Source organism: Schistocerca gregaria, chromosome 2 (genome assembly GCF_023897955.1).
Source record: "Schistocerca gregaria isolate iqSchGreg1 chromosome 2, iqSchGreg1.2, whole genome shotgun sequence".
Classification (NCBI taxonomy): Eukaryota; Metazoa; Arthropoda; class Insecta; order Orthoptera; family Acrididae; genus Schistocerca; species Schistocerca gregaria.
Window position 1 is genome coordinate 860,984,449 of NC_064921.1, and position 21,794 is coordinate 861,006,242.

Below are 21,794 nucleotides of genomic sequence, written 5' to 3' on the forward strand. Positions count from 1 at the left end.
CCTCCTCTGGGACCAGCCGCACAGTGGAAGGAATTCGATCGTGCCCTTTTCTACATCCACGTCTACAAGTACGAGGCGTATTTCTTAAGTAAGTACCGTTTTGAAATTAAAAAAAAAAAACGTGCTAAGGTATCTCAATAATTTTATTTTTACATGAAAGCCTGTACCCTAATCTACGCACTGACGCGGTTACAGTCTGATTCTTCCTTGTTTACGTTGCTTACTGAGTACGGAAAATGTACTTTGGCGCCAGTAGAATCGCTCTGTAGTTAGCCTTAGGTGCCGGTTATCTAGATTTGCGCAATAGTGTTCCTCGAAAAAACGTAGCCTTCCCTCCGGTGATTCCCATTTGAGTTCCAGAAGCATCTCCGTAATACCTGCGTGTTGTTCGAACCTGCTGGTACAAATTTAGTGACGCGCTTCTGAATTGCTTCGATATCTTCCTTTAATTTGACCTAGTTCGCATCCAAAATAATAGAACAGTACTGAACAATGCGTCACACTAGTTGTCCTAAACTCTGTTTCCTTTACAGACGAACCACACTTTCCAAAAATTCTCCAAATAAACCGAAATCGACCATTCTCCTTCCCTACTACAGTGCTTACTTGGTCATTCCATTCCATATTGCTTTGCAACGTTAGGCTAGAAATTTAATCGACGTTATTGTGTGAAGCAGCACTGTGGATTGCTCTATATGCGTTATCTTACATTTCTCTACATTTTTAGCTAGCTACCATTAACCACACCAACTAGAAATTATGTCTAAGTCATCTCGAATCCTTCTACACCCCTTAGCGACGACACCTTCCCATATATATCACATATGTGGGAACCTATTTCGTGCGCTTGTAGCTTAGTTAACAGTCGGCGGTATGGCACCATATCAAATGTTTTACGGAAATCTAGGAAAGTGGAATCCGCCTAGTTGTCCTTCATCCGTAGATCGCAGGATCTCATGTGAGCAAAGGTCAAGCTGAGTTTCGCACGAGCGATAATTCCTAAAAATGTGCTGATTCGTGGACAGAAGATTTTTCCCCCTCAAAGAAATTTCTTATATTCGAATTGAGAATATGTTCAAGGAGTCTGCAGCAAATTCGATGTTAAAGATATGGGTCTGTAATATTTCAAGCCTGTTCTTTTACTCTTCTTATGTGCAGGAATCATCTGCACTCTTTTAAAGTCGCTTGGGACTTTCCGCTTGGAGAGATATGCGCCAGAAATGCAAGCTAAATAAGGGGCCAATGCTGTAGAGTATTCTCTGTAAACCCGAAATGGGATTTCATCAGGACCTGGCGACTTATTTGTTTTCAATTCTTTCAATTGTTTCTCTACACCAGCGATGATCATTACCAAGTCCTCCATATGGGAGTCTGTGCGATGGTCAAACTATGGTATGTCTGTACGATTCTTCTGCTTGAATGATTTCTTAAACAAGAAATTCAAAACTTCCTCTTTACTTTTGCTATTTTCTGCTGCCACACCAGACTGGTCAACTAGTGACTAGCTAGAAGCCTTAGACGCACTTAGCGATTTTTTGTCCTACGCTTTGTGCATCGATGTTACTACAGGCACACGAATTTCTGTTTCAGACGAACCATCTTGGTATTTGCCTGCAGCGGTTCAAAAAGTAGCACTTGCCTGAGGCAATTAAAAAATGTATTTCAAATATGAATAAAACTAAAAGCGCTAATAACATCAGAGCTCCTTAGAGGTTAAAAAGAAAAGAGAGAAAAATGAGTGCCATATAGTGTCCTTGGTCTCCCTGTCTGCAGAATGCATTCACTATTCTTTTTCATCCGCACGCGCCGTTCTAATTTGCAAACTATTACCATTTGCCTATGAAAAATATCAACAGTGGCGAATTTTCCACAGAGCACCGATGCCGGGTAAACCCCCTAAGAGACCGTACCTTACATGGTAAGTGCAATGGCATTTTAAAAGAAAAGAGAAGACTCAGACACGCTGAAATACATCTGAGTAGAAGGGAAAAAAACCCAAGCTATCGTGAGGGATGGCTACCGCAATATTTTATTCCACAAACGCGGCGCACATCGGGAGGTGCGAGTGTTACGGAATGACGGCCGTGGAACGACGCTCTGTGTGTGTGTGTGTGTGTGTGTGTGTGTGTAGAGGACGTGCGCGCTAGACGGAATGCGTGGGTGAGCTCGGCGGGAAGGGAAGCACGCGGAAGCGTCAATATAGCGGCCCTCACCGCGGAGTCCGGCAGCCAGTCGCAGCCATGCAGGTCGCCGCGCTGCTCATCTGTCTGCTGCTGACCGCGAATACGTCACAGGTTCAGGCGCAGCCCGAGCGCTGGGTAAGCTCCGTCACGTATTTGTGTTGAGAGAGCTGCACCACAAGGAGGTTCCGTAACTGTACTACTTAACCACGATATTATTGTACTTGGCCACTATCGAAAATACACAGCGACGTGACAGTAAACAATCACACTAGTGACTAAGGAAAACGCATCGCATTCTCAATGGCTTCAGGTCAGTTGTCTTATACTATCAACGCCGGTTACGCTCTGACACAATGAGGGGACCGATCTCTCTCACTCAGAGGTGAAATAATATTTTGGTCGAAACTTCCTGAACATTAAAACTGTATTCCGGACCGACACTGGTTCTCCAAATGTTTGACTTTCGTGGGGCAGCACTCTACCAACTGACATAGCCAAGGGATGTAGGGACGAGGTACTGGCGGAAGTACAGACGAAAAGAGAGGGGTCGTGAGTCGTGTTTGAGTAGCTCAGTTGATAGAGCACTTGCCTGTGAAAGGCAAAGGTCTCGAGTTCTAATCTCGATTCGGCACACAGTTTTAGTTTCCCACGAAGTTTCATATCAACGCGGACTCCTCTGGAAAGCGAAAATTTCGTTCTGGAATTATGCGGTCGACTAACGCGAGCCGCGTGGGGTAGCCGTGCGGTCTGAGGCGCCTTGCCACATTTCGCGCGGCTCCCCCCGTCGGAGGGTCGAGTCCTCCCTCGGGCATGGGTGTGTATGTGTTGTCCTTAGCGGAAGTTAGATTAAGCAGTATGTAACCCTAGGGACCGATGACCTCAGCAGTTTGGACCCATAGGAACTTACCACAAATTAATACAATATACGCCGGCCAGAGTGGCCGAGCTGTTGTAGGCGCTACAGTCTGCAACCGCGCGCCCGCTACGGTCGCTGGTTCAAATCCTGCCTCGGACATGGATGTGTGTGATGTCCTTAGGTTAGTTAGGTTTAAGTAGTTCTAAGGTCTAGGGGACTGATGACCTCAGCAGTTAAGTCCCATAGTGCTCAGAGTCATTTGAACCATACCACATACAGACGTCTGTCAGATACAGATGCAGTTCTGAGCAACTGTCCTGCGAGCTTTTTTCTATTGATTGTTCAACTGCATCTACATCAGTACTCGGTAAAGCGCCTTACGTTGTATGGTACGATCATCTGCTACCCCCTTTCTTGTTCTATTCACCAAAACCCAGGCAGCGATTGTGTGTCGGTACACCTCCGAATGCCATCCAATTTCTCTAAATTTCTCGTCCTCGTCATGTCGTGAGAAGTACATGAGAGAAAATAAAAAATCGCCAGACTCTTCTAGAAACGTATTCTCTCCACAACGTCTCTCTTGTAGCGTCTGGGCTTTGTTGAGCATCTCCATAACGCTCTCTCACCTAGTAAATCATCGCGTGTGGAAACGCGTCGCTCACCTTATGGATGGCTGTTACCGCTGAAACAACCGGTTTTCGGTTGTATCGGTAATATTTCAAGCCATTTTAACCTGACTGTTAAAACCACTCAAAATAACCGTCTACTGAAATTATCAATTTCGTTTTTTTTTGTTCTTACTATTTTCCGTAATAAACGTGGAAATCGAAGATAGATTGAGTAATTCTCTCTTAATTTCAAGATACAAACAGTCAGAATGTTACATTACATAGGAAATTTAAAAGCTCGTCCACAGTTCACTGCTCTTGCGGAAACGTGATAACTGGTTCAACACAACAAAAAATCACCTGTATTCTCCTAGTGATTCTAATTTTTTCAAACTCTGCTCAAAAATCATCTTGTAATCGGAGAATATAACACTATTTGGGCATTATGAATGCTCAGTGCTAAAGGGTAAAAAATGATAAGGGTAAAAAATGATACCTGTTTTGTTCACGATAATTAGTCCGTTCACAAGGGGTACAAGCAAATAAAGGAATATTATGTTCACACAGGCAGCAGATAGTTATTTTCTATTTTTATTCAATACTACGAATGAGCTGTTTTAAAGTTTTTAATTTATTATTGTTGCCATAACTTTCTTCCTCTTTTATTATTTCATAGAAATGGCAGACAAATATTTCAACTTTTCAAGCAAATGAAGCGTTGCGCTTTATTGCTACGTAACTTGGTAAACATATTTCCAGACTAGTGTTGGTGTCATTCTGCAATACGACGGATGCCCGTCGACGACAGCGAGAAGCTACGAATAGATGAGGTGGTGGGAAGTCTTGCACACTGCATGTACGTGCGTACGTTAAGCCAGAATACACGACAACACGGACATTATTGTCTCAGCAGTGCTCTACCAGTTCTTACGCCCTGTGTTTCTTGCTCGTTTCCGTCGGAATTATTACTAAAATAGCACTGCTTACTGTCCTCATTTTGTGTAATAACGCCATATTTAAAACCAATATAAATTTCACAAATAAAACATACTCCTCTTTTAAGAAAGGTTTATTTTTTAAAAAAAAGTCGAGACGGAAGAACTAAAATACCGCAATGTGTTTTAACCGGTCGGTTTCCCTCATGCCTAGCTCACCGATGGATCTTCTCTATTATATTAATGATAACTAGTAAGTGCCCCAGACTGATGATCAGTCTCAAATGTGTTTTCCAAGGCACTTCTCTTGTGGATGAATGACTTTTCCTTAACATTCCACCAATTAATCTCAGCCTGGCATCCGCATTTCGTACTGGTTGTTTTATTTGGACATCCACTTTAGGTCGCTCCGAAAGGTTACTCCTACGTATTTTACGGTTGATACTGTTTCCATTGATTTGTCGCCGATATTGTAATTGCACATTAGTGGATTTATCTTACTATGTGTGCGCAGTGTGTTACATTTATTTACGTTCAGCCCCTGCCCCACTCATCAATCCTCTGCAGCTCTTCCTGCAGTTCGCAGCAGTCTTCTCATGTTGTTACCTTCTTACACATAACCACAATATCGAAAACAGCCCCATGCAGCTTCAGACGTTGTCGATTAATTCACTAACGTAAATACAGCGGCGTTATAACACTCCTTTCGGATACTCCAGAAATTACTTTCAGAATTCAAATTTTTTGGTATCATTTTTGAGAAACAGCGATATTGTAAGCCACATGAAATCAGTTAAAAAGCAGGCTAGATCGCGATGCTTATTTTATTATAATGGCCAGAGTCGGCATAGTCTTAGGCTACCTTCAGACAGCACCATCAGCTGCGTACAACACTCAGTTGTACTTAGTCGCTGAAATTGATGAGCAGCAATGGTTGAGTGCGGATTCCTTTTATTTGGCGAAGAGGTTTGGCGCCAGTCTGTGCCCACTCTTTTTTTTCAGGTTGGTGATAGTGTGCCCAGGTTTCATCTAACAATTCTCTCCAGAAGCCCATTACTTTCGACCTGAAAACGACGCAAAAATGCCTCACAATTCAGCAGTCACCTGACGTGGCGCCACCGTTGTATTGAATCGAGCACCTCATAGACAAAATTATATGCTAAGCAGCACTAACATCCAAAACAGTGACTGGTTAGTTTAAATTTGGTCTACAGTTTTCCTTCACAACAGCGGTAATGTTTTCATTCGTTACTGTGCTGCGTCCCTGAACCGGCTGCGGAACATCTTCCACAGAAATTTCTCCTCTTTTACGATTTTTACAACACTCGAACACTTGCTGCAGGGAGAAAGATCAATCACCGTACTGTAGTTCCATCCTGCGATGTATTTTCACATCTTTAACAGCTTCACTACTCCAGGACGTATCTCAGATTCCTGTTGCAAGTGGTGCAAGTCGATAAGGTGTTGGCCACATTTGTACTGACATTGTTTTCTTTTCTATGATACAGTAACAGACTACTAACTGCTCGTCATTTGTCGAAATGCAAGGATAACTTCTGCCAGATTCCAAACCAATGGTACAACTTTTAGGAATTTTATGCCACTTTTGAGGATTTCATTTGGATCGCCCTTGTAAATTGGTTGTTTCTTCTGATCTCAGAGGACAGCCTATGATGATTTGGTTGGCATCGCCCTTCAGCCACACTCACACGAAGCTATTTCTCTCCATTGCAGTCGATGAGTATCCTATCTAAATTTTCCACAGAGGAAACGAAGGCTAAACAGTATCGCTAGAAAATTCTGTTATACCCTCTAGAATCGTACCGCGATCGTAACGGTATGTTCGTGCCTATTTACAGATTGTGTTGTCCCTCAAGTTGGTAAGAAATACGCAAGTTTTTGTTCCATTTTGCACAAAATTGCACTCACAGACGGTGGTGTAGGTCTGCAATCGGATCCGCCATAGTTCTTTGTACTTCGCTTGGGTATCGACAACTTAATCTCCCCTTTCCGCCGACAACATAATAGTGTTTATGGGACGTTGAGACTACGTGAGGTGCTCCATATGTGCAGGCGACTTAATTTCATCACAGGGTTGTGACTGTGACTTCTTTGATGTTGTCTGTACAATTAAGCACGGAAGCCGGACATAGTCTACGTAGAACGTAACGGAACTATAAGATGTGTCGTGGTAGTCAAACGTCCCGTATTCAGTCCCCCGTTTTTCATAAGATTTTTTTCTGAAAAGTTTAATTGGTCCTCACCTCTTGAAGTGCTGTATATATTTACGGGGCATTTCAGGCATTTCATTATTGTATTCCAACCCCCCCCCCCTCTCCGCTCTCCCGTAAGCAGATTCCCTGAGATAAATAAATAGATAAACATATATACAAATGTGGCTCAGGATCAGAATTACAAGACGCTCTGATGCATCTTTATCATGATGCAGCAGCCCTTCCCCCCCCCCTCCCCTCCCGCCACCACTCTCCACCCCGGACGCTTTGCTATCGCCACAGTTCCGCAACGGTGGATTCTTCCGAAGAGAATAGCCTGTTACATAAACGTCAAAAATCAGTTGTGCTGACGTTTGAGAAACGACAGCTGGTACAATGTCTAGCACATTCCTTAACTTATAGCTAAAAAGTCTATGATCGCGCCGTGCTAGACACAGTAGACTGGTGAAAAAAAAAAAACACAATAAATAACGCAATATTGGTTGTAAAATTATCGTGCGGCTTGTGTGGATGTTTAACCAAAGAAATGATTAAGTACAAGATATAAAGTGATTTTTGAGGCAGTTAGGTGCCCTGATACGCGGTGACTTGAAATTTGTTACTCAACGATACATTCGAAATATCTTGTGATAAAACGCGATAATTTTCATACAGGTAAACATCACAAGACACCGCGCCACACAATATCGCACTATGGAGACTGAAACAGGGGTGAACATCCAGAAATCGGTTAGAAGTTAGATCCGTGTACGAAGCAATTTTACCACAACATGTTAGGAAGCAACATGCAAAGGTAAAAAAAAAGCCGTCTTCGTGGTAAGCACTACCACTCACCGTCACCGCTTGAATCAAAGATAAGGTGAAGACCTCAGACAAGGCCAGCCGTTTCGGCACTTGTTTAGTAGCTCGTTTGTGTAAATTTGTCGTATGTTCCTATAGGACCAGACTGCTGAGGTCATCGGTCCCTAGGCTTACGCACTTTTTAATGTAACTTTAAGGACAACACACACACACACACACACACACACACCCATGCCCCAAGGAGGACTCGAACCTCCGACGGGAGAAGCTACGAGAATCGCGGCAAGGCGCCGAAGACAGCTTGGCTACCTCGTGCGGTAACCACCTAAAATGAAGAACTCTAAGATATACTGACGGAAAAAAATCACAACACCGAAAAATAATTAATGTAGAGTAATGAAATTTCAGGAACACATTTCTCTAGATAACATATTTAAGTGATTACCAGTGCAAAATCACAGTTTAATGTAAATGCGAGGTAAGGCGTTGCAAATGTGAAATGCTGGTACATTAATGACCGGCGTAAACGCCAGAATGTTGAACACAAGAATGCAAACGTGCATGCATTGTGTAGTAAGGGTGCCAGGTGTCAGTGTGTGCAATGGAATTCGACGCCTGTTGCACTTGGTCAGTGAATACAAGAACAGTTGACGCTGGTTGTGGATGGAATTGTCGTCCAATAATTTTCCAACTGTTCTCGAATGCAGACAGACCTGGTAATCGAGCAGGCCGATGCAATATATCGATATTCCTTGGAGCTTGTTGGATTACAACAGCGGTATGTGGGCGTGCGTTATCCTGCTGGAAAACACCCCCTGGAATGCTTTTCGTCAGTGGCAGCACGACAGGTCGAATTGCCATCATTGGATCTGAGGCTGAAACAACTTTCATCAGAAAACACAACAGACCTCCACCCTGCCTTCCAATGGGCTCTCGCTTGACACCAATGACATCGCAAATGGCGGTGGTTTAGGGTCGGAGGAATGCACACTACAGGACGTCTGGCTTTGAGCTGTTCTTGAAGTAACCTATTTGTAACAATTCGTTGCTTCGTTGCGTTGAGAACCGCTGCTCAAATTGCTGCTTCAGATTAAGTACGACGCGCCAGAGCCATACGCCAAACACGAAGGTCTTCCCGCTCGGTAGTGGTGCGTTACCGTCTGGAGCCCGGTCTTCCTGTGACCGTACGTTCTCGTGACCACCGTTGCCAGCAGCCATGTACAATGGCTACATTCCTCCCAAGTCTTTCTGCAATATCACAAAAGGAAAATCCAGATTCTCGTAGCCCTATTACACGACCTCGTTCAGAGTCAGTGAGGTGTTGATAATGACGTCTTTGTCGCATTAAAGGCGTTCTCGGCTAACGTCAACTCACTACGTCCAATCTCAAAGGTAACTAACGCTCGCGACCGTTGTAGTGTGTATTTAAAGCAAACCTGATTTGCATCCGCATAGAGGCACTACTAACGCCCCTCTTATCCAGCTGGCGTGAATTTTGGAAGAGGGGGGATTAGTGTTTAACATCCCGTCGACAACGAGGTCATTAGAGACGGAGAACATGCTCGGTTTGTGGAACGATAGGTAAGAAAAACGGCCGTGCTCTTTCGAAGGAAACATCCCAGCACTTGCCTGAAGTGATTTAAGGAAATCACCGAAAACGAAAATCAGAATGGTCGGACGCTTGTTTGAACCGTCGTCCTCCCGAATGCGAGTCCAATGCACTAACCCCTGAGCCACCTCGCTCAGTCCTGAAATTTGCATAGACATAATCTGTCATATTTTTGTTGATGTCGTACAACTTCTTTTTGGTGTTGCGATTTTTTTCCGTCACTTTATATTGGCTCATCATTCCCGACCCCAATTTCTTGGGAAACTACCCTGAAGTTCATGCGCGCAGTCGATTCATAATTGACAGTAACAATGGCTAATTGAAATCTGAGCAGTTTTCAGTATCATCGTATATGGGACCTGCAGCGTCCGAGAAATAAATAAAAGAAACTTTCATGATTGCAACCGATGTAGGGTAAGATGTCGTAAAACTGATAGTCAAAACTTGCCAAAAAGAAGATACCCCCAGTCTCTCCATAAGAAAACCACACCTATCACAAATGTTCCTGCTGTTAACTATATTGCCATTGTTTATAAATAATTTGTCATCATTTCTTTCTCCATTAGAAACTTCACTTTTCAGACTTAAATAAATGTGCACACAGTTCTGTAACATTTGCCTCATTTATGCAAGTATTGACTACATACAAGTCAAATTTGTCTTAGATACACAGATATTGTTTATAAATAATTTGTCATCATTTCTTTCTCCATTAGAAACTTCACTTTTCAGACTTAAATAAATGTGCATACAGTTCTGGAACATTTGCCTCATTTATGCAAGTATTGACTACGAACCAGTCAAATTTGTGTTAGATACACAGAAAATAGTGCTCTGTCTACTAATTTATTCATTATTGACACATTTGTTATTTGGGTATAATTATTAATCAGTCAGTATATTCCTTAAATACGATACGCTCCATTCTTAAGTACTGTATGATTCCTTAAAGTGGTACACTGTCGCCTGTGACCCAACCAATAGCCACACAGTGGTGTAGCGCGGGATGCCGCACTTACCATACGCCAGGGAAACAACCGCGGGAGACCACAATCCAGCAGTAACCTCATTGCTGAAAAAGAAAAGCTGTCAAACAAAAAATTCGTAGGCTAGAAAACCATGCCAGTGACCAAAGATGTGGCAAGTACTCTAAATGGAAAGGAAACTGAGGAGATTAATTCTGTTTCCGACATTTGTTTGGAGAGTGACTACAGCATGGATGAGGTCGCTCTGTTTGCAGAATTCACACCAGATCCTATTGTAATGAATGGTTGTGCAAACGTAGGTGGAAGATATTATATCTTGGCTAAATTAAGATAGGAAAGAGGAATCCATACAACTACAGATGTCTGCGCCATACGAAAAAGGACTGTAAAATGACCTAGAAGTTATGACTCAAGGGACTGTGGACAAGGACAACAGTTTCCATATTAAAAGAAAAAGACAATTCCTCATGTTGCTAATCCGGTGGAAAATATATCGGTCGTTCAATAAATGCCCCACATTTTAAAAAAAAGGCATTAATATACATGGACAAACATCCTTGTTGGTGCTTCACATTTGATGTTTGTACTGTACGCCGGTGAAGTTTCGAACCGTTCTGACAGATGGCAGGGCCGTAGTACAGCGTCAAAATGACGTCTACAAACGACTTGTGTTCCAAGCAGCTTGCCGTTATGGAATTCTTTTGTGCAGAAAAAGAAACCGTGGTAAGCATCTATAAACGTTCGTGTGCAGTGTATGGCGATGCTGCAGTTGATAGGAGTACAGCTGGGCGATGGGTAAAGGACGTTACAGCCTCAGGAAATTGAGAAACAGAGCTCCAAGATCAGCCACGCCCGCGACGTCCTGTCACAACCACTGCTCCAGACATGCTGAATCGTGTGGATGCCTTTATTCTTGACGACCGGCGCATCACAACTCAGCAACTGGCTCTTCAGTTGTCGGTCAGCATTGTAAGTGCGTCTGCAATGGTCGAGACTCTCGGATATTCAAAGAGGTGCTCACGATCGGTTCCACGAATACTGAAAGCGGACCACAAGATTCAAAGAAAGGCCATTTCATCTGAATTGTTGGAGCGTTTTGAGACCGATGGAGAGTCCTTTCTGACACGGATCGTTACGGGGGACGAGAGCTGGGTGCACCGCTTTGCGCCGGAAACAAAAAGGCAGTCAATGGAGTGACATCATCCTCATTCACCACAAAAGAAGAAATTCAAAACAACCTCCTCTGCAAAAAAAGTCATGGCGACAGGCTTCTGGGATTGTGATGGCGTCATTCTCGTGGATGTGGAGAGTGTCAATCATCAGTTCAGAAGCATACGTGAAGACTCTCAATAAACTCAAGAACTGTTAACATCGTTTTCGATCGGACAAGAATCCAGCAGAAATTACTGCCCATTTGCTAGTTATCAACAAAAATATTGGACAGTACGAATTTTGCTAGGCCGTTTAAGGTACAAAATGGATTTTTCAGCAGTATTTGCCTGTTAATGATAACTTTTTATTCATAGATATTAAGTGTTACATATTATATATTGGGTGTTCCATAAATAATGTAATATTTTTTAATTATAAAACACATACTTTATTTGAAAACACTAGTATTATTATGTCAACAGTCAATACGGAACACAAAGACTGAGATTAAACATGAAACAGGCAAATGTGTTCCACCCCGCTTCTCTGTAGACATCCACAAAATTTTCAACTATACGAGAGCCAAGTTTCGCTTAAATTTTTATCAACGACGCGTCTAATTTCTGCCTTGGGTTGAGTGCTGGTTCGTGGATTGATCATATAAGCACGAGCTTTGACATGGTGTCAAATTCGGTGGCCAGTTCTGATCTCCATTGCGAGAGATGAGACGATCAGGGAATCTTATACTCAACAACCTTGATGTTCAACGGTAGTGTGGCGTGCTTTCCCTCTCCTGGCGGAACTACATGCGTTACATATTCAATTCTTGCAATTGTGGTCATAAAAACTGTGTTATCATATGGCGATAACGATCAAAAGTCACAACTGGAGGCAGATTGCGATACCCACTACACATTGTATGTCAATTTTCGTTGCATTACGACGAGCGGTTTCCAATGTATCAGTAAATTATATGAAGCTAGCACTTTTTATGGCAACTAACACTCCCAGAAATCACTTGAGATCAGTAAGTGTGTAAAGTTTCCCAATTTCATTTGTTCCCGGATATCCACTCATTGCAGGGTAGCACTCTTACGCATTATAGAAATGTATGTACGTATGTATGTTCTACATCTCCTCCTAAATCACTGGAGCGAATTCAACCAAACTTGGTACACGTATCTCTTACTGCCAGTCAGCGATCTCTGTGGGGTTAAGAACGACCTGCCGACTATAGATCAGTAGATATGACATAATAAACAATGAGATGCGTGAAAAACTGCAGCATCATCGGTAAAGTTTTAATATATCTATTCCTTACTACGAAGACATTCCCAGACTCGAATCAACTTAAGGAAATCCCTGACACCCGGCTGCATTTTTGACAGATTTCAGGTGCGAAGCGCAAACAGCTGCAGGCGAAAACAAGTCATAGAGATGGGAAGCAGCTTCGCCCTTTGGGCTGAAACTGTCTAATTTGGATACTGTGCTTATGCATTTGTACGTCATGCATATTTCCTTCTACGACTGCTTCATAATGTCAAAGATGTTTTCAGAAATACAAGGAAATGAAAATTTTTGATATTACACTAAAAATAATGTTCTTTTTTTGTTTTCTTTGCTAATAGATAATTGGAAAATGAATACCCTGGCAATGCCTGTTTTTCAGGTACTGTAACAATAGAACACCATATGTAATCAACCTCTTGGTTCAGATGGCACATCAAACTTTGTGTCCACAGTATAAGTGGCTGGACGTACCGGTTTTCAGGCCAGAGGAAGAGAGAACCATTTCCACCATGATCACGCCATTAAAAGAACGATTATTAAAAAATTAATGTTATATGGATTACCGTATTAAACATAATTTGTGACAGGACTGAGGATTTCTTGGTGGGGAGGACGAAGCTTGTTATGTGATTTCTGGTTTTCTCGGCGTAATTGGTTAAAGGTGTGGTTCTGGATACACAGCCGAGTTGTTGTTTCCATTTTACGCACAACATTTAGACGACCTACCTAGTCATCTTCTTCAGGTGTCGCGAATTTTCTGTTATGTGCACTCGCTGGCTAGACTCCAGCCACTCTGGTGGGAGTCCAAACAGCGGATGCAGATAAGAGCAAAACTCACAGAACATGAAAATAAGTACTGGGCTGGTCGCCGAAATAATGTGCATAAAATATAAAAAACTCGGATGTGTACCTGCAAGACACCATGTTATCTTGGATGGACAGTCATCGACGGAAGTGAAAGTAACTTCAGACGTTCCCCAGAGGTGTGTGCGAGCAGCCTTGCTAGTCAAAGTGATTACAATTTTGACAACTTGTTTTAAATCTTCATAAACGTAAAAGCGTTAGTTTTGGAAATATTCGACTCCAACAAACAACTGGGTGTATCAATCAGTAGGAATGTAAAATGGAGTTATCAAATAGGTTCGGTCGTGGGTAAGGTAGGTGACAGACTGGTGCATTGGCGGAATACTAGGGAAATGCGGTCAGTATACAATGGACATGCATTATAAATAACTTGATCCACGTTTTGGTCTACTGCTCGTGTGTGTGGCATACATACCAAATAGGACTAACAGGAGGCAATGAACGCATACATAGAAGGTTTGTTTGTACGTGAGAGTGACACAGATATGCTGAAATGGCACTCTTGAAGATACACTCCTGGAAATGGAAAAAAGAACACATTGACACCGGTGTGTCAGAACCACCATACTTGCTCCGGACACTGCGAGAGGGCTGTACAAGCAATGATCACACGCACGGCACAGCGGACGCACCAGGAACCACGGTGTTGGCCGTCGAATGGCGCTAGCTGCGCAGCATTTGTGCACCGCCGCCGTCGGTGTCAGCCAGTTTGCCGTGGCATACGGAGCTCCATCGCAGTCTTTAACACTGGCAGCATGCCGCGACAGCGTGGACGTGAACCGTATGTGCAGTTGACGGACTTTGAGCGAGGGCGTATAGTGGGCATGCGGGAGGCCGGGTGAACTTACCGCCGAATTGCTCGACACGTGGGGCGTGAGGTCTCCACAGTACATCGATGTTGTCGCCAGTGGTCGGCGGAAGGTGCACGTGCCCGTCGACCTGGGACCGGACCACAGCGACGCACGAATGCACGCCAAGACCGTAGGATCCAACGCAGTGCCGTAGGGGACCGCACCGCCACTTCCCAGCAAATTAGGGACACTGTTGCTCCTGGGGTATCCGCGAGGACCATTCGAAACCGTCTCCACGAAGCTGGGCTACGGTCCCGCACACCGTTAGGCCGTCTTCCGCTCACGCCCCAACATCGTGCAGCCCGCCTCCAGTGGTGTCGCGACAGGTGTGAATGGAGGGACGAATGGAGACTTGTCTTCTTCAGCGATGAGAGTCGCTTCTGCCTTGGTGCCAATGATGGTCGTATGCGTGTTTGGCGCAGTGCAGGTGAGCGCCACAATCAGGACTGCATACGACCGAGGCACACAGGGCCAACATCCGGCATCATGGTGTGGGGAGCGATCTCCTACACTGGCCGTACACCTCTGGTGATCGTCGAGGGGACACTGAATAGTGCACAGTACATCCAAACCGTCATCGAACCCATCGTTCTACCATTCCTAGACAGCCAAGGGAACTTGCTGTTCCAACAGGACAATGCACGTCCGCGTGTATCCCGTGCCACCCAACGTGCTCTAGAAGGTGTAAGTCAACTACCCTGGCCAGCAAGATCTCCTGATCTGTCCCCCATTGAGCATGTTTGGGACTGGATGAAGCGTCGTCTCACGCGGTCTGCACGTCCAACACGAACGCAGGTCCAACTGAGGCGCCAGGTGGAAATGGCATGGCAAGCCGTTCCACAGGACTACATCCAGCATCTCTACGATCGTCTCCATGGTAGAATAGCAGCCTGCATTGCTGCGAAAGGTGGATATACACTGTACTAGTGCCGACATTGTGCATGCTCTGTTGCCTGTGTCTATGTGCCTGTGGTTCTGTCAGTGTGATCAAGTGATATATCTGACCCCAGGAATATGTCAATAAAGTTTCCCCTTCCTGGGACAATGAATTCACGGTGTTCTTATTTCAATTTCCAGGAGTGTAGATGTAAAGCATCCCGACAAAACCTACTTACCAAGTTCCAAGAACTGGCTCTAAATGTTGACTCTAGGAATATGATACAACCCCCTATGTAAAACTCGCATAGGGATCATCAGGACAAAATTAGATTAATTACAGAGACATTTAAACAATCATTCTTCCCACGCTCCACACGTGAACTGAACGTGTAGAAACCCTAACATGTGGTACCATTCTAAGTACCCACTGTCATGAATTTCGCAGTGGTTTTCATTGCATATCCGTAGATGCGCATGCACTGTAATTCTGAAGTCAAATTTCGGATTAAGCACAGCAATACTTAACTCTGGGATTAAGCACAGGGTACTACACTACGTTGCGAGCCAACCGCATGAAATGAGGATCTTGACTTCCTACTTTAAGGTATTTACTCTGGCTATCTGGGACCAAAAATGTAACGTGATCCTCCATTTTATAGTTACGAATGAAATGACGTAGTTCAAGACACTTTACTGGTCTCATACAGATATGATTTTATGTATATAGAATGAAGTGGCGAGTGAAATTTTGTACCAAGGCTCTAACGTGGATCTCTTGCTTACTAGGCACTTGTGTTAGCCACTAAACCACCCTGGCACAGAGGTTCACACAGTTGCACGGTTTACCCTCGCATGTCTTGCTCCTCCACCAGTGCACGAAGGCGTCTTAGTGGATAACAAGCCTGCGTAGTAAGTGGAAGACCCAGGTTCGATTCCCAGCCCTGGTACAAATTTTCACTCACCACCTCAGTCCGTACATAAAATCATATCTGTATGAGACCTGTAAAGTCTCTGAAACTGTGTAATTTCGTTTGTGTAAGTACCTGTTTCTGGGTTTCGTGCTGGATGCCCCATTTAGTTCGATGCTGAGGTTTTATTCCAGAACATGGAGGGCCTCCGCAATTCTGTTCATGTGTAAGGGGGAGTTTAAAGTAGACTGGGGCAGCAGTGGTAACCTGGATCGAGGAGAGAGGCATGCCAGGGTAATCCGTACAGTTATGTGAATCGCCGTGCCAAGGCGTCTTAGTGCCTAACGAACCTACCTACTAAGCAGGAGCCCCGGGTTCGATTCGTGACCTGGGTACAAATATTCGCAGCAGCTTCAGTCTGTACACATAAAATTTTATGATTGCTCTTTCACTATGCATGCAGGGTAGTACTGGATTCTGAAATTATTGTGAAACATTTATGCCCTATGATTTTAATAGACTAAACCAAACAAAATAATCTATCCGGAATGACCACGTAGTAACGAAGTTACTTCAGCTAGCATTCTTAGCAAGACAATTTTTAAACATGTTTGGTATACACAGTGGTGACAAAAGTCACGGGATAGCGATATGCACGAACACAGAGGGCAGTAGTATGCGTACAGAAGGCAATAAACGGCAGTGAATTGACGGAGACGTGATTTGTACTCAGGTGATTCAAGTGAAAAGGTTTCCAACGTGTTTATGGCCGGGAGACAGGAGTTAACAGACTTTGAATGCGGAATGGTAGTTGGAGCAAGACGCATGGGACATTCCATTCCGCAAATCGTTAGGGATTTTAGTGTTCCGAGACCGACAAAGGCAAGAGTGTGCCGAGGATACCAAATTTCGGGCATTACCACTCACTATGGAAAATACTGTGGCCGACAGCCTTCAGTTAATGACCGAGAGCAGTGGCCTTTGCGTAGAGTTTCAGTGCTAAAGGACAGTCAGCACTGCTTGAAATAAATGCACAGCTCAATAGTGGACGTATGACATACGCTTTTGATACGTTAGTCTTCAAAGGCAAAGAAATATAGGTGAACTTAACGACTGTTTGCGGTAGCGACCTGTTTAAAAGAAAATGTCCCTGAGCACAATGAGACTTAACTTCTGAGGTCATTAGTCCCCTAGAATTTAGAACTACTTAAAACTAAATAACATAAGTACATCAAACACATCCATGCCCGAGGCAGGATTCGAACCTGCGACCGTAGCGGTCGCGCAATTCCAGACTGTAGCATCTAGAACTGCTCGGCCACCCTGTATTAGGAGGTACCCTATGACTTTAATCACCACAGTGTGTAAAGAAATGGAATTCTGAATAATCTTAATGGTCTAGAGATTTAGCATTCAAGAATCCAGTTATTTAGTGACAATGTTTAGCACTGAATAGGACATTATCAGCACTATTCATTGTCAAGCTGTAATACCTACAGTCCCATAGTTATATATGACATGGGGGAATTAAGTGAATTTGTATGATGATCAGCTATGGTAAGCCTCACTGAAACATAAGGTTTATGATCTATTTACAGATAGGTTTCTGTATCATACACTACCTTCGGGCTGCCAGATCAACAGTGAAGCATAAGAGTGGGAAACTGTGACTACCACAGACAGTAAAACTTTGCAAGGTTTCATTTCATGTCAAAATGGCTGCCAACTAAATAACATTGGCTGAAGACCGCATGCTACTCTGCACATGGTGAGAAATACTATACTTACTCACCATCATGATTAAGATAAAATGAATTAATGCTACACACACCAAATTAAATTTATTGATTTTAAATGGGAAAGATGGGTACACGGCTAATGATGACCACATGGAGCATCTACACAAACAGATACAAGGACCTCTAATAAATGGAATTTTTGACACTAAGCTTCACTCAATGTAACAAATTTCACGTGCAAAAAGTTATTGTAATATAAATATAATCATTCCCTTTGCCTGAAGGTGCCACAGATTTAAACAGATCGTAACTCATAAAATCCAAGTCAACCTAGAGCTACATCTCCACATTTCAGTGGAGCATCAATACTCACAAGCTCCTCTCAGCAGACTCTTCACTCACAATCTTTTTCTCCCTAAATCAGTCACAACCCTCAGCATCAGTACCCTATGAAGAGAGTGGCAAACTGACCAGTTGCCCACACCCACCATAAAGCATGAGATATTAATCCAATTAGGGTTGGAAAAAACATGAGTATCTATTGCCCTCTTCTTTCTGAACAGAGAAGACTTAGACGAGATTCTACCCAGCAGGCCACAGGACCAATCAAATGGCACAATTTTAAGAACAGTGTGAAAGTTCTGTTCTTCTGTTAAGATGTGATACTGCCAACTAAGTTTGAAAGGAAAACTAAAAGACATTCCCCTGGCCTCCCAAAGGAAGAGGAAAGGAAACCTCCACTGGCTAGCAGCTTTGCTGCCATGGAAATGAGAGTATGGCATTGTGACCTGGGAGTCCCCCATTCGGGGAAGTTTGGCCGCCAAGGGTAAGTATTTGTTTCCATTTCTTTTAGGATACTACCCCAGGATTTAGTAAAAAAGGAGGCACATGGCTACCAATCACAAAAGACTGTAGAGAGAAATAAAATAAAGTTCCACAGAAACATTCCTCCAGGCATTGGCAGGAAGATGAATCACATGATCATCATTAATAAATAATACAGATAAGTCAGTGAATGGCAACATTATGGAGGAGATACAAAAATAATGTATGGCTTTCATCATTCCAATGCCTGAAGTGAAGTTTCCATAGAGACTCAAGGTTTGATATGAAGGATGAGGTTAAAGGAAATTTTGTTAGGCCCTGGGTGGATGGGAATGTATACATGTATATAGGGGTTTTTGACAGAACTCTAGATACATAGTCAATGCTCTCATTTTTCTTTTGTGACACATCATAAACTAAGTTACAGTTAATTAGTAAACACATGTAATAAGCCTCAAAATGTTGCCAATGTTGCCCAGATGAAAGACACAAGTCCACTCTTAAAATTATGAGACTATGTATTCCAGGATTAACCAACAAATATATTATCCCCTTTTATGCACACATCACATAGAGAGACAGTTGGCTGTACATGGATAGATATTATTCTTATACACCATAGACAAACTAAATAGGTAGGACAGAAGTGTTATGCACCTCTGCTACACACTTATAATTTGTTCACAGTGTCCTGACTGAGATTTTGGGAAGGTGTGGGGAGAGGAGGACGAAGCAAGCTCCACCTGCTGGATCCCAACACATTGGCAGCTACAGGGACAGTGGTAGTGCAGGCAGGAACAAGTTGCACTTTCCTGACAAAGTTCTGGCACTTCACGTGTGTTTACTGGGTTGGCACAGTACAGCAAGGCAATCACTTCGTAAGGGCTACAGTAACATAGGTACTGTATTTTAGATCACTAATGTTGGCAGCAGCCAGACACAAAACGTTTATGGCCTCTTGTCTGTGGCCTTCTAGTGGCCTCAGTTAATCAGGAACTAGGAAGGACATTGTGAGACAACTATGCTGGTGCTTGTGCGGACAGATGTATACATAGGCTCTGTGACGCATGGGTACACATATGGACTGTGAGCATTTTTCTTGATTTTCAGTTCCTTTAATCCCATCTGCTAAGTAATGATCAATACCTATTTTAGAATAAATTATCAAAATTGAGTAAAATATCCTTACTTTTGTACTGATAATGTTAGCATCCATCTCACAATGTTTCCCAGCCCATTTGGTTAAGATTGCCTAATAGTTATTCTATGGATGTTATACGCTGCTCCTCCCTCATCTCTGGGGGAAAGTGTGAAGAACTTGATTGTTCCACTATTAACCTATCAATTGTGACCACCAAGAACCATGAAACAACACTGAGCTTTGCAGGACAAATGTAAAAGTATCCTCTTTCTAATCATCTCAGGTTTAACTAGAGCTAATCTTCCTAGTAAAATATTTTGAGTTGAACTCAAAATAAATGTGGTGAACTTTACACCATGAGTAATTTGTGTAAATAATATTATTTATATAATCCCATAAATTTTGAGTGCTATCAGTTTCACAAGTGTCAATGCATTTAGAATATACATTTGCTAACTGTTCATTTAAGTCACATGTATTTTACAGGAGTTAAACTGGAGGGAAAAGGATCCAGAGGACACTATTTCCATTTCATCAGGGAAAGGTATGTGATACGTATCATACTCTTCATTTTAGATCAACAACCTGAACAGTTAGTTCAAATGTCTTAAATTGTGTGTCTGAAGCAGTTACCAAATGTATTCCTAAGATGTTGATATAAATTTAGATATATGCTGTTTGTGATTGTTAAACTGTCTTTCACTAAGTCTAGTTAACACTTTATCTGTTCCTTCAACTCCATTTTTGTTCCTTTGTTTCCTTTTTTAGTTTCTTTCTTATCTTGAAAAAAACTGTGATGACACTGTGTGCAGCTGTAGTGATGATTTTGTATGGGTGTTATTTGCCAGTATTTGATCTTGCAAACTTCTGTTGTAGTACCCAACATGAGGTAAACAGTGCTGTACAATTAAATACACTACCAAGTTAAGTATAGTAGTACACGACACAAGAACTAAAATGTTATACACTTCATGGCATGCACACAGCAAAGACAGTTTGCTCTGCTCTGTGTGCTCTGCAGGGGCCCATGGGATGGGCAATGTTATAGCCAGAGCAGGTTGGAAAAGGCTAGTGTCCACTCTGTCTGCTTGCCAGGAGGTTCTAGTCTGAGATGTGGAGCAGGCTCTGCCGGCAGTGACTGAGCGCACTGGGTGCACTTGGCTGCAAATCATTGCTCATGTCAGCACAACTAATGTCTGCTGCCTGGGTTCACAGGCCATCCTTATTTCCTACAGGTAGCAGGCTGAGTTTGTGAAGACAGCAGGTCACGCTCACAGAGTGAAAACAGAGCTAACATTGTGCAGCGTCACTCCCACAAATGACCGTGGTCCTCTGGTTTGGAGGTAATAGGGTGGCTTAAAACAGAGGATCAGACAATTCCTTGATCATTGTGGATGTGGATTTCTTGAGCTCTGGGGTTGGGTGAAGAAGTGTATAGCCCCCTAGGTCAGGTGTGTGCACTACTTACAGGAAGCAGCTTCCAGGATATGCGTATGTGCAGCAGGCACATGTGGATTTCTTAGGATAGAGAAATCCCTCTACACACCTGATGAGACACATTCTGAGTGCGCACAGAATAGCATTCATCATAGAAGATTGGAGAGACAATATGTTAATACTCTATCAGCTAATAGCAAGAGCATCTATGGAAAGGTGCCATAACTAGTCTCATTTATAAATAGTAAAAAATACCCACACAATACGAAGAACAAATAGCTGGCTGAAACTGCATATCAACAGCAATGAAATCTAAAAGTGTGTTTATAGCAATAAAAAAAATACAATAATACCTAGTGAGATGAATCCTTATTGAGACTATGAAAAAATTTTGATGAAGGTAAGTGTTAAACATGGATCAAACTTGGCCCCTGGATGCTTTTATAGACTCCCTGTGTCAGCAGCAGTTGGCAGAATTGAAGGAACGTAATGTTGA

The 21,794-nt window shown here is 43.0% G+C and overlaps 1 long non-coding RNA gene across 1 annotated transcript in view; it reads left to right on the forward strand.

The window, feature by feature from the left end:
• The first annotated feature begins 2,236 nt into the window (after positions 1-2,236).
• The window catches only part of LOC126335239 (uncharacterized), a 36,376-nt gene continuing 16,818 nt past the window's right edge, over positions 2,237-21,794 (forward strand). The window contains exons 1-2 of the long non-coding RNA XR_007564833.1: positions 2,237-2,318; positions 20,348-20,405. This is a non-coding gene — a long non-coding RNA (uncharacterized LOC126335239). The remainder of the gene's footprint in view (positions 2,319-20,347; positions 20,406-21,794) is intronic.